Raw genomic sequence first — 12,749 nt, forward strand, 5'->3', positions numbered from 1 at the left:
ATAATATGTAGTATTTATGTAAAAAAAATAGGAACATATCAACCTTTTTCCATAGGTGAGTTTACGAATAAAAATAAATAGAAAATGAATGAGCGTAGTAAGTAACATAAAAACCTTCAAAGTGCCTGTTTATTGGTAATTGGTATGAAAAGGGTTTAATCGCATTGTGCAAGTACTGTTTCATAATAGCGGTATACAGGCTTAATAGATTGGAGTTGATCCTTAATAATAGCTTTTTTTTCCGACGAACTCGTCCCATACTTTCTTCCGTAGACAGGGAAACCAATAGACACCGGCAATGCGTGTTGCAGAAAGAGATAAAAAATGATTACGTCACAATACCGTGTGAGGGAAATTTACCCCACAATTTGTAAGATACAAATCGTGGTAAATAATAGAACATATTTTTTTACTGTCCTTTAAATAGAACAAGCTTTGTATGAAGGTTTCTAATTTTATCTTTGAGTTCAAATGCTTTTGTTGCGTGATGAATACGCAGTTCAAAATAGTGCATGGAAATTGCCTTAATAAGTAAAACCTTGTGGTTTCCAATAAAAGGTTGACTGTCAAAATGATCATTTATAAAAAATATCCTGGCATCGTTTATAAGTTGCTAAAATAAAACTCGGCAAAAGATAATTTTGTGTAAAGCAGGATATTCCCTTATGTGAATGAATTCTAAATATTCTTTCTGCCAACGTGCATACTTTAATTACATCACGTGATGGATAAGTGAGGCCACCCTTATCTTTTTTAAATATTAGACCTAAATATTTGTCGCTAATATGAGCTTGTAGACAATCTTCACATTTTATAACTTTTCTTACTTTTCTAACAACAAAACCACTGGTTTTGTTGTTTTTTTTTGTATCGGCGTGTTTCTTTAAATCATTTAATTTTGCGAATATTTCACTGTGACAAAACGAGCAAAAGGCTTTAGTGGGATCAGTCATAACATGTTTTAACCACATTTTAAACTCGTCTTGTTGTTCCCATTCTGGTCTATACCTTTGAGCATAAGACTTCTTTTTCAAGGAATTTCCATTTCCACAATTATTAGATTTTGTTAAAAATTACGACAATTAAACAAAGACACTATTCACACTTTGACAAACAGGTTTGTTGTGCGAAAACGTAACATAGAAACTGGTTATTTTTTCTTTTCTCTGAATGGTGGTGATGAATGAATGAAATGAAAAAGAAAGAAACAGTGATATCTGGAGCATCGTTTGATAGAGTGAGAGGCACCAAACCGATTGAACTTCAAGATCGAACGTCATTCTGGTAGGGGATTTCCCGAAAAACCAATAGCAATATTCGTAGTGTTACTAGTAACTACATTTAAATTTGAACTAAAATATGTCTGTTTTCAATATCGAAAAAATTGCTTTTTCTAATTTCACTACACTACTGGGGGCTGGTAGTCAGCTTTGCATACAAAAAGTCACTAAAAGTCGCTAAATTTATTTTAGTCGCTAGATCGAAAAAAAAAAGTCGCTAAGCACATCCAAAATCCGCTAGATCTAGCGACAAAGTCGCTAAAACGGCAACACTGAAAACCACCGATGCGCTATAATATTTTTTTAGGCCCGAAAAAGTGACATTCTTATTTTATTGGAAATATCTAAAGAGCTTCTCTTTTTAAATGCACGAGTAGAACACCCAGAGTGTTATTTCAAAAACACAATTTTTAAAAAAATATTTATAATATTGGAATTTTCGCGGCCGAATGAGCTAAATAAATTAATCTGTAGGTAGGTTAAATTAAATTGAAAACGTTGAAAAAGTAGTCATATTATGTAGTTGTTACTATGCAGTCTTAGTATTGGAAATTAACTTTAGTCAAATTATGATGCATGAACACTAGCGCCTCTGCTTTTTCTGGCAAAATACGGTTTCTCTTTTTTTCATACAAATTACCAGCCTAAGAAAACAATCGTTCAGAGTAAACAGAACTTCCAGGAGAAGACAGAAATATACATTATACGTGCTAGATGCCAAGACATGGATATTTTTCTTTGTTCTTACTTGGGTTGTTGAGGAAGTGATATTGAGGAAGAGGAGGAGGAAGAGGAATTTTCACACGCAAATTTAGGGGATGCGGATGAGGATGAGGATATTTTTTGAGGAAGAGGATGAGGATGAGGAAGCGGAAGAGGAAGCGGATGAGGATGAGGATGATAGGAAATTATTATCAAGTCGAATCACTTTTTTATTTAGATAGATTATATAGGTTTTGTCGAGTTATATGCATAAACAAAAGCTCATCTATTAGAGTCCGACTCGTGGCTCAAAAAGTATACATAGGTATAGGCTTTGTAAATTCGCCGCCCGATCGAATCGGCCTGGCATAGCGCTGCGCGTAGCGAGTGCGTTGCCATACATACGGCATCCTCATGAATTTCCTCAAAATTTTGAGGAAGCGATAGCGGAAGAGGAATTCTTTATTTTTATTTTTGAGGATGCGGTAACGGTTGAGGAACCCAAAATATTGCGGAACTTCCGCATTATGAGGAAGCGGAAGAGGAATCCTCAACCACCCTAGTTCTTACACCACCATCCGTAAGGACATTGTTCTATAGGAAGCAAAGATTCGCTAAGATATCTGTCCAGTTCTCCTGCGATAGGACTTTTTAAGCTATCTATGACTGTTTTACTGATGCCAGTTCCTCATAGCATTTCCAAAATGTTTTGTGTATTGAATTATCGATATCGTCGTTAACAGGTCCTCTTGATGACGGCTGTGTCGTAACTTCAAGTTCTTCACTGCTACTGGAGCCCTCAACGTCCTCACTAGAGATGGGTTAATACCGATATTTATCAGTATTAGCTAATAATATATTAGTCTAGTAATATTATAATATCTTACCAATATTTGAGATTAGTGATATTTAAACTCAGAGTTCAGACCTAATTATACGTTTCACACTGTATTAGATTAGGGGTCAGTTCTGTTTATTGTATCATTCATTATTCATCATCATTCATCATCTTAGTATATAATATTGCTAGGTGGATGGATTATGAATATCAAATTGTTTATGCTGTTACTAATAATACAAAATGAATAGATCGTGTCGTGGTGTGGGATCGGAATACTTAATTACAATTAAAGAATATCTAAAAAAAATCACTTTTTATTCGTGTTTAAAAACATCATTTTTTTTTTACTTTTTCTGATGATAGCCGAGTACTTAGGTCGGAAATCAGCTCTCCAGATTTAGAAAAAATCCTTTCTCAAGGCACTGAAGTCGCCAGTACACAACAGTGCTTTTTGAATAATTTGCTGAGGTTGGGATACAAAAAAGAATATTTACGCCACCCATCATTCGGGCTAGCGTTTTTGGGTAACATTTTATCATTTAAATATCTTTGAACCTCAGCAATCGCAATGGCCAACGGTGATTCCAGAGTATGGACATCCTGCACGTCGATATCTGCCCAAATATCAATAAAATTGTACGGCTTGCTAGCATTTTCGGAACTGGCATCCGATATTGTAGCTGGTGCAGTTGGCAATACCGTTGGTGTTGAAGATGACACTGTAGCCCATTCTTTATTTATTTCAAAGAAAACCATTTCAGTCACCTTCTTCTTAGCTGCTTCGGCTGCTGGTTTGTCCAAAAAAAAATGCTGTTTTAAATCCTGGGTCGAAGAATGTAGCTACGCTGAAAGTGCCGCTCTTTTCTACATAACTCAATCTTGTCTGTATACCTTTTAATATTCTAGTACACACATCTTTACAACTGGAATGTAACGTTGCATCATTAGAAATTTTATCGGAATAAACCTTTAGTAACAATCTATTGAAAATTATGACAAGACTGCCTGTTAGCTACTTTTCTCCACTAATTTGTACGATAATCTGTTCTAATGGTTTTAAAACAGTGCATAAATCTTGGCACAGTTTCCATTCATCGGCAGTTATATTTTCAAGACAAGCACTGCTTTAGGAGTCCAAAATTGCCAGTGTACTTGTTACTGCTTCTTTCAGTAATAACGCTCTCTCCAACATATATGTAAAAGGTGGAGTTCCACCTAGTTGCGACATCTATTATCATTTTTTTTTGGTTGCTCCTAGGCTTCGGAGTTCTAGACTCCTCCATAGCCATGCCCAGTAGAGCTTGGATGTGGGAATCAACCTCCTTGTGCATAGCTGGATGTGCAATTGACCTTAATTTCATCCCTATCATGTTAATGGAGGATCTAAGGTCAGGATTCACAGCACTAGGATTAGTGGTGAACCCAACAGGAGGCATTGGAGGAGGTGGTGGTGCAAGAGAGCAGGTTCCAGGGCTTTGTTTTAACTCTATGCTCTCTTTCACCACCACCTTCTTCTCCTTCAATACAGACGGACACGGGGCACACAGGCTTGAATCCACCTGTAGCCCCTTTGAGCAACTTGGTGGTGACCCAACTACATCGGTGTTGACCCCAACCTTCTTCTTTGTTTTTGCCCGTTTATTCCTCAGTAGTGTGTTATACTGAGACGTGGCAATCTCATCGAGTTCAGCTGGGGACAACATCGGTGTTGTTTTTAGGTACTCCACCAGATCTGAGAGACTGGACCCCCTCCTGCCCGAATGACTAGGAATCCCAGGTGGTATGGGTCTCTCATCAATACCACTCCCTATTACACTCGGGCATATCAGTTTATCAGATGGGTCAACACGGAGGACATGGTGCCGGACTGATGTGCCTTGATCTTCTGTAATCTGGGGATCAAGACTTTGACACTATCAGAGAAGGATATAATATTATCCTTGGAATAAGCCACTACTATGCCAGCTTTTAGTAGTATCGAAGCTCTAGCTACATCACCTATTAAACTACCATTGACAGCAGCTTCAATGAAAAGATTTGACTGCACCATCAAGTCTTCTAATGGTCGTACCGCCATTTTCCTCTTTTCTTTAGCGTCTGCAAGCATGGCAGACATTTCTATGTTTATTAATGTTGCCATGGTCTTTAGCTGATCAGTCACCTCTCCTAAATTGGTGGGAATCAGTGCAGGGAAAATAGTGTGGAGCATGAGGTTTGGTGCCCCAGGGAACAACTTTGAGCTCAGCTTACTCTTGATGTTATCACGAAGGATTAGAGTGGCTGTGCACTGTGCGAATGCTTGAGCTATTCTAGCCAACGTAAGGTGTTTAATGCCCAAAGCTGCCCTGCCCTGCGATTTGTCTACGCTGATGCCATATGCAGTTGCTTTCCGTCTTAGAATGGGTGCAAGTTGTTACCCCTTTCCAAGAAGACGTTCAAAAAGAACATCAGGTCTGTTTAAGCGTCATTCTTATCATACAGCTCCACTTCGCCGTACTTTGTCATGACATCATCTTCAGAGATAGGGTTGCTAGCAGCCTTCTTAAAGAATTGCTCCACTATTTTCTTAGCATCAAACCCTATGTAGGCTACAGCGTCTCTAACCTTGGCATTGTTCTCCCATTTAGGCTATTTTTGGCTATTAGATTGATGGTGTGAGCAAAGGAACTGAAGCTCTTTAATACAATTTTGGACGTTGGAAGCATTGTCAGATACAACTAGTTTGATGTGATTTATACAATGAGCAAAGCTTGTATTGATTAATATATACATCAATGTTTTAATGTAAGCATCTAAATTGTTGTTAACGTCAGGAGTTAACATTACTTCCTGTAACACATTATTGAAGCCCGGAACACCAGTTTCCAGGATGGGTGCTTCGTTTGCAACTTTATTGTCCTGCAATCGAATACACATTATGTGATTGTGCAACCTTTTATAAAAAATATGTCAAGTTTCAATTTACAAAGAAATCATTACATATGAAAAAGTTATCCACAAGTGGCAAGTGCAACTAAAATAAAATTATGGTTAGTATCACATTAGCGACTGTAATGTTGCATACTTGTAAGTCCACTATGATGCCTTCACTATCAAAGTGATTAAAGTCAACTTCAAATTCCTTTGGTATCATGTCAATCATTTGACTGGTTATAGGATCTAGGCTAGGCGGCTTCGGTCCACCTCCAGTTTCAATACGTGCATTCTTATGAATAGAAAACTTTTGTTTCGCATCTGACTTCGCTATCCGCCACTGCTGTTTTGTTTCTACTATTGTACGTGGCTTGTTGTTAAGTAAAAAAAAAAATTTCAAAAATTCTTTATTTGGAACATAAAAAATAATTTACTAGTTAATTACTAGTTACTAACTACTAGTTCATTAAATCTGAAATAAAACAGGCGATTAAAATATATCATTGTACACACATAGGCTTAACATTCCCTATTGTGGTGCGTCTACGCATTGCATATGAAGGAAGCTGTTCATTTCAGTTCATTCTTTGCAATTATGTTTTGTTCATTTTGCGCACCCAGTACAGCGCTCAGACTGCGGTATAGATGACTCGTTTCTGCTTATAATGGTCCGTACTCACATACGGTATTACTCGATCAAGCTATACTGTAGAGTAAAACCCATGGCATGGACTTTCGTCCACACATTCAGCTATCGAGTTATATATGATCTATCGAGTGTCTTTCAGCGACCGGGGCTAAAAAAGAAGAAAGGGAAATATTGATTTCTTGTATTCGTCTGTTCGTTGTAGTCGAATACAAAATATATTTGAAGAAACTTAGGTTGGTCTTCAGGCAAAACTGATCCTATCAAATGGTAAACCTGACCTTGTATCTTAAAAGTAAGCATGAAAGGACCTTCTGATAATTGTTTTTGTTAAAGTTTTTATTGTATAGCAATGGTCTTGCTTCCACTTCTTCAATCAGTCTATTATTATAGATATCATCTTCTGTAACGGACATTTTTCACGTATTCTGTCTTACTAGACAGAAAAACTGTCATAAAAACTACTGTGTACCAGAATAAATACGTTGACAATGAATACGTATCGCTGCGCCGATTTAGCGGCAACTGGCCGCCGACCGGCAACATTTTTGTCGCCGTGCGCGCATTTGCATTGAAACCAATAGATGGGGCGTAGTGTACGTTAAACATCGATAGTTTGGTAATCCGATAGTATCGATAGATTTACTTAAAGCTATCGATAGTATCGATAGTTTAAAAGATTGTATAAGATTTTTGTCGTAGCTAGATCGAAAGGTTCCAGAATCTGAATTGTTTCTTGAATAATAAGGTATTCGTGACTGGAATAATTTTTGTCTTTTTCCCATAATTGTAAGTATTTTTGTTCATAATGCAGCTTTCTTTTTTCAGTAGGAGTAACATTCTGCTCTTCCTCACTGTCACTGCTTATTTCCATAATTGAATCCAATTAAATTAAGCAGGAAGTTGAAAAATAATATTTTTTTAGGTTATGAAGATTCACTTTGACACTTTGACGGTCACGCGGGTCACGTCACATTTCATTTTTTTTTAATTTATGGCTCCTCCGTTTCAAATGAATGGCGCGACGTGTTGAGTGGCGAGGCGAGGGGTGTGCGTTAGTATGAAACGGAACGTTTATTAATTTTTTTTTGCGAAAGTAAAGGTAATTATGCCCATTCAGTCTATTTTGCAAATTTGAACAATTTTGATAGAAAATACGTAGATTCTGGGGGTTTGACGCACTTGGTGCACTTCTCAACTTGTACACCATGCTCAAATGGTGAACTTAGCAACTTGTACACTTCTCAAATGGTACACTTCGCGACTGGTACACGTCTCAAATGGTGCACTTCGCAAATGGTGCACTTTTTAAGATTAGTTGAGATTTGGAAAAATTGTGTAAAAATGAAAGAATTTTTAGTTTTGGATGTTTAATTTTTATAATTATGTCAACACAATAATAATAATTAAACTATACAGAATCACCTTAAACACTATAACATTTTGGGTCATTTTTATTTTTTCAAAAATAAAAATGTGACTCGGATATAATAAAAATAATATAATTATGAAAAAAAAAAGTAGATTTACAGTAAAAAAATATCATAATAAAGATATGATATAATATCATATTATATCAATAACCTTTGTAATATTATTAATTAACTTTTAACTATTACTAATTAAATAAAAGCTTTAAATTAAATCATAACCTGTTTCTTAAAAACAAATTAGTAAAAGTAATAATAAGTAAAACTTAGTAATTCATCATAAATAATAATTATAGAATAAAAAACAAAACTGTCAAGACTACGGTACTTAGAAATTTAGTTAAACCGTAAACAGAAATAACCGTAAACAGCAGGATGTGATGTTTGATCGAAAATATAAAAAACTATTACGTAAATTAGAAGACAGAAGTATTGCGGTGGAACATTTCATGAAGAAGATCACGTTTCTCCAATTATTCAAGTAATTTAATTAATAGCTATTTACTTAATTATTAAATAGTAACAATTACAAAGTTTTACTTATTATTACTTTTACTAATTTGTTTTTAAGAAACAGGTTATGATTTAGGTAATTTAAAGCTTTTATTTAATTAGTAATAGTTAAAAGTTAAATAATAATATTACAAAGGTTATTGATATAATATGATATTATATCATATCTTTATTATGATATTTTTTTACTGTAAATCTACTTTTTTTTGACATAATTATATTATTTTTATTATATCCGAGTCACATTTTTATTTTTGAAAAAATAAAAATGACCCAAAATGTTATAGTGTTTAAGGTGATTCTGTATAGTTTAATTATTATTATTGTGTTGACATAATTATAAAAATTAAACATCCAAAACTAAAAATTCTTTCATTTTTACACAATTTTTCCAAATCTCAACTAATCTTAAAAAGTGCACCATTTGCGAAGTGCACCATTTGAGACGTGTACCAGTCGCGAAGTGTACCATTTGAGAAGTGTACAAGTTGCTAAGTTCACCATTTGAGCATGGTGTACAAGTTGAGAAGTGCACCAAGTGCGTCAAACCCGATTCTGGGACTAAAATTCGTAGGTTTGCAAGAAAGGTTTAAAGTACGTAGATCTACGTAAAAAGACGTAGAGTTGGTACCACTGTATTCGTCAGCATTGACTCCTGGTGGAGCCCGATTACATTCATTGAGTGCGAGAGTTAATTCAAGTCTTCATTGTAATAAGTCTCTACAGCATTTGATATGCACTGTTCCAGCGGGTAGGCACTTCCTAGTTCACTCTCAGCTCTGCTTTATTTAATGCACGTTAAATAGCTCGAAATTTATCGATAGCTAGAGTACTATCACAAGAGTACAATCGAAGAATTTTAAGCTTAAAATATCACCAAATGCAGAAAAAAAGCTAGAACAGTGACTGCCTCTTTTTCTTCCTTTTTACTATTTGGTACACATTTTTATACCCTCGGGGTGCTATCACTGCCTTGTGCAATTCGTCTTCGGTGCATACATTCTATTCCTGATTGATTGGCGACAGCAGATCCTTGTGCACCATACGAATGTATAACGTTACGCTCGAATAATTTAATCTGAGCGTCGTTTACTGGTCCATACGCCTCGACAAAAGTTAGATTGGCGTTTTGTTAATAACTAGGAGATGATGGATTTTGAGGGGGTTTGACGCATTTGGTGCACTTCTCAACTTGTACACCATGCTCAAATGGTGAACTTAGCAACTTGTACACTTCTCAAATGGTACACTTCGCAACTGGTACACTTCTCAAATGGTGCACTTCGCAAATGGTGCACTTTTTAAGATTAGTTGAGATTTGGAAAAACTGTGTAAAAATGAAAGAATTTTTGGTTTTGGATGTTTAATTTTTATAATTATGTCAACACAATAATAATAATTATACTATACAGAATCACCTTAAACACTATAACATTTTTATTTTTTCAAAAATAAAAATGTGACTCGGATATAATAAAAATAATATAATTATGTAAGAATATAATGTTCAATTTTCCACTTTCTGTTTACTTCCTTTTTATTGCTTGCATTAGTCGCCTTTTTGAAAATAACTGGATTCACTGTGTCTCTATTAGTAGAAGATTCGTTTTCTCGATCAACTACATTTTCTTCGTTACCTTCGCGAATAACTGCTTCCTCTTCGTTTAATTCAACGTCAGGATCAACGGTGTCCTGAAAAAGTGGATTGGACATTAATAAAATATTTCAAAATTTGTTACAGTTGCCTCGAACTGCAGATGAATGGTTAAAAATAGAAGCGCAATTTGACAAAAGGTGGAATTTTCTACATTGCATTGGTGCGCTTGATGGAAAACATATATTAATTCAGTGCCCAACGCACAGCGGCACAGAATATTTAAATTTCCACGGAACATTTAGAGTGGTGCTATTAGCATTAGTAGATGCAAACTATAACTTTACATATGTAAATATATAGTATTTATTAAAAGTATCAACTTATTCAGAACATTTCAATTTGCACAAAAAAAAGATACTTAAAACTGATTGATGACCTACCTAACAGAGCCTTAGGAATATATGTATATTAATAATTATTAAACCTAATAAATCGAATAACGCTTACCGGTAGCGATGCACGCCATTGCCGCTGCGCTGCCGCCGTTGTTGCTAGAAGATGATTGTAACATGTTGAGACGCACGAAGTCACGTAGAATCTCAAAGTTATCGGAAAGTTACTGAAAACGATAAATGAAATGTACACTTAAAAAAAAATTAAATACCATACATCGCTTGTTTTCATTAAAACAAACCGTTGGAAAAAAACAAAAGAAAACAGACAAAATGTTAATGGAAGAGAAATGGCGCGGGCGCGGGGCGTTTTATTCTTAATTTCCCACCGGAAGTATAAATAATTGCAAACATTACTAATTTCACAGTTTTGTAATTTTTTTCTTAATTAAAATATATTTTAATTAATAATAAGCGATGTTTAAAATACGTAATCTAATCTAAAAAAATACATTGATATAACAATAAAATAATTATATGTATTTAATTAATATCCAACTGTTAGTAAGGTGTTTAATTTATGTTTTATTATTTTCATATTTAATTATTCTTCGAAAATTTTCCATCAACTTATAAAACGTCAAAAATGTCGGCTCTAGTAAATTTATCTACATCAGTACCTTGAACCCTAGGTTTATGCAAAACAGAAGGAAAGCTATAATATGCTTCATTTAAAGGCAAGAGATTTTGAAGGTTATAAGCACCAGCCCCACAGCACCACTTGATACGATTCTTTTCTTCGATTTTCCTTTTCCTTTTTCCAAAAAAATGCTAGATTGTTCTAGCATGCTACAAAAATGCCTCCCTATCCAACAACGAAATGTTTTTAAAACTATACAATTTAACGACAGTTAAGCCGGCGCCACTATATGTACCTATTAAATTGTTTGAATTCCATAATTCCACGTCTAGATCGTATATATATATATATATATATATATGATCTAGACGTGGAATTATGGAATTCAAACAATTTAATAGGTACATATAGTGGCGCCGGCTTAACTGTCGTTAAATTGTATAGTTTTAAAAACATTTCGTAATAACACATTTCAAAAACATTTCGTAAAAACATTTCGTATATATATATATATATATATATATATATATATATATATATATATATATCGTCCTACATCTACTGAATTTAATGAACTGTTGTCAGAATCAACGTTAATTTTTTTGTTTCTGTGATTTGGTTTTATTGTATTAAGCCAGTCTTCCGCGTTTCCTACCTACCTTAGGTACTTACGTCGGGTAATTTTGTGATGGCGACAGGGGGTGTGAATGTTGTTAGTTTAGGGTCGCGTATATTTTTAAGTAAAACTAAGGTTTTAAGGAATTTAATTTAAGGTCATATTTTCGGGGTATACCTTTAAGGGTCGTCTACACTGACTTACTTGACTTGTCCTATGTCCCCTATGTGGGGCAGAGGGCGTCTACAGTGCGCCGCCATCGCGTTCTATCTTGGGCTACGCTCTTCACCTCCGGCCAAGTCAACCCAATCGCCTTCGCTTCCGCCGCCACCGAACGTCGCCAGGATTGCCTAGGACGGCCACGCTTCCTTTTCCCTTGGGTCGTCGTCGTCGCTGTCAGGTCGTCTACACTAATTGATTAATAATAACTACACTATCAAACTGATTCAAAATAATTTTATGAATTTGATATTGACTACAGCATCTAAATTGTTGCACTGAAAGAGACGTACGGCTACTACCGAATGCGGGTTATGGGCGTATTTATTATTCGCGTCTACTTTATGGCTATTAAAGAGGAAATATTTATTATTTGACCTTCACAAAGACATTGTATTATTAGCACTTGTGAAGAGGTAGCCATGTGTGGAGTCTTTGTGTGAAGTGTGGAATATTTTGTTTTCCCCTTCGCGACCTTATGCCACGTACAACTCTCCGTGACTAAAGACGTCCGATCTTAAATCTATGCCAACCCTATTAATGGTTTGGCCTTGACTCTTAAGAATGGTCATTGCATAACACACCTGAAGAGGGAATTGCAATCGACACATTTCTATTGGACTGTTATGATCAATGGGAGCTTTAAACATGATTCGCGGTATAAAAAACAATTCGGCTGTTCCCGGTTTCCGATCTGTCATCAATCGAGGTGAAGTCGCTACGATTATAACTTTTGTACCATTCACTAAATGATCAGAAAAACTAAGGTTACGAATAATTATGCAAATGCATCCTACTTTTAATGTGAGATCGTGTTTTGGTATACCTTTAGGGTGCATACTATTCAACACGTCTACGCCTAAATACAATTCGTCAGTGTCATACATAGCAGTTTTATCTACTGAATAGAAATGTAAAAGGTCGCCTGGCAAACCGTCTAATACAGACCTATTTATACGG

The sequence above is a fragment of the Colias philodice genome, chromosome 29 (genome assembly GCF_061535455.1).
Source record: "Colias philodice isolate Cphi_HAF_F1 chromosome 29, ilColPhil1 Martin Lab GWU primary, whole genome shotgun sequence".
NCBI classification, from domain to species: Eukaryota; Metazoa; Arthropoda; class Insecta; order Lepidoptera; family Pieridae; genus Colias; species Colias philodice.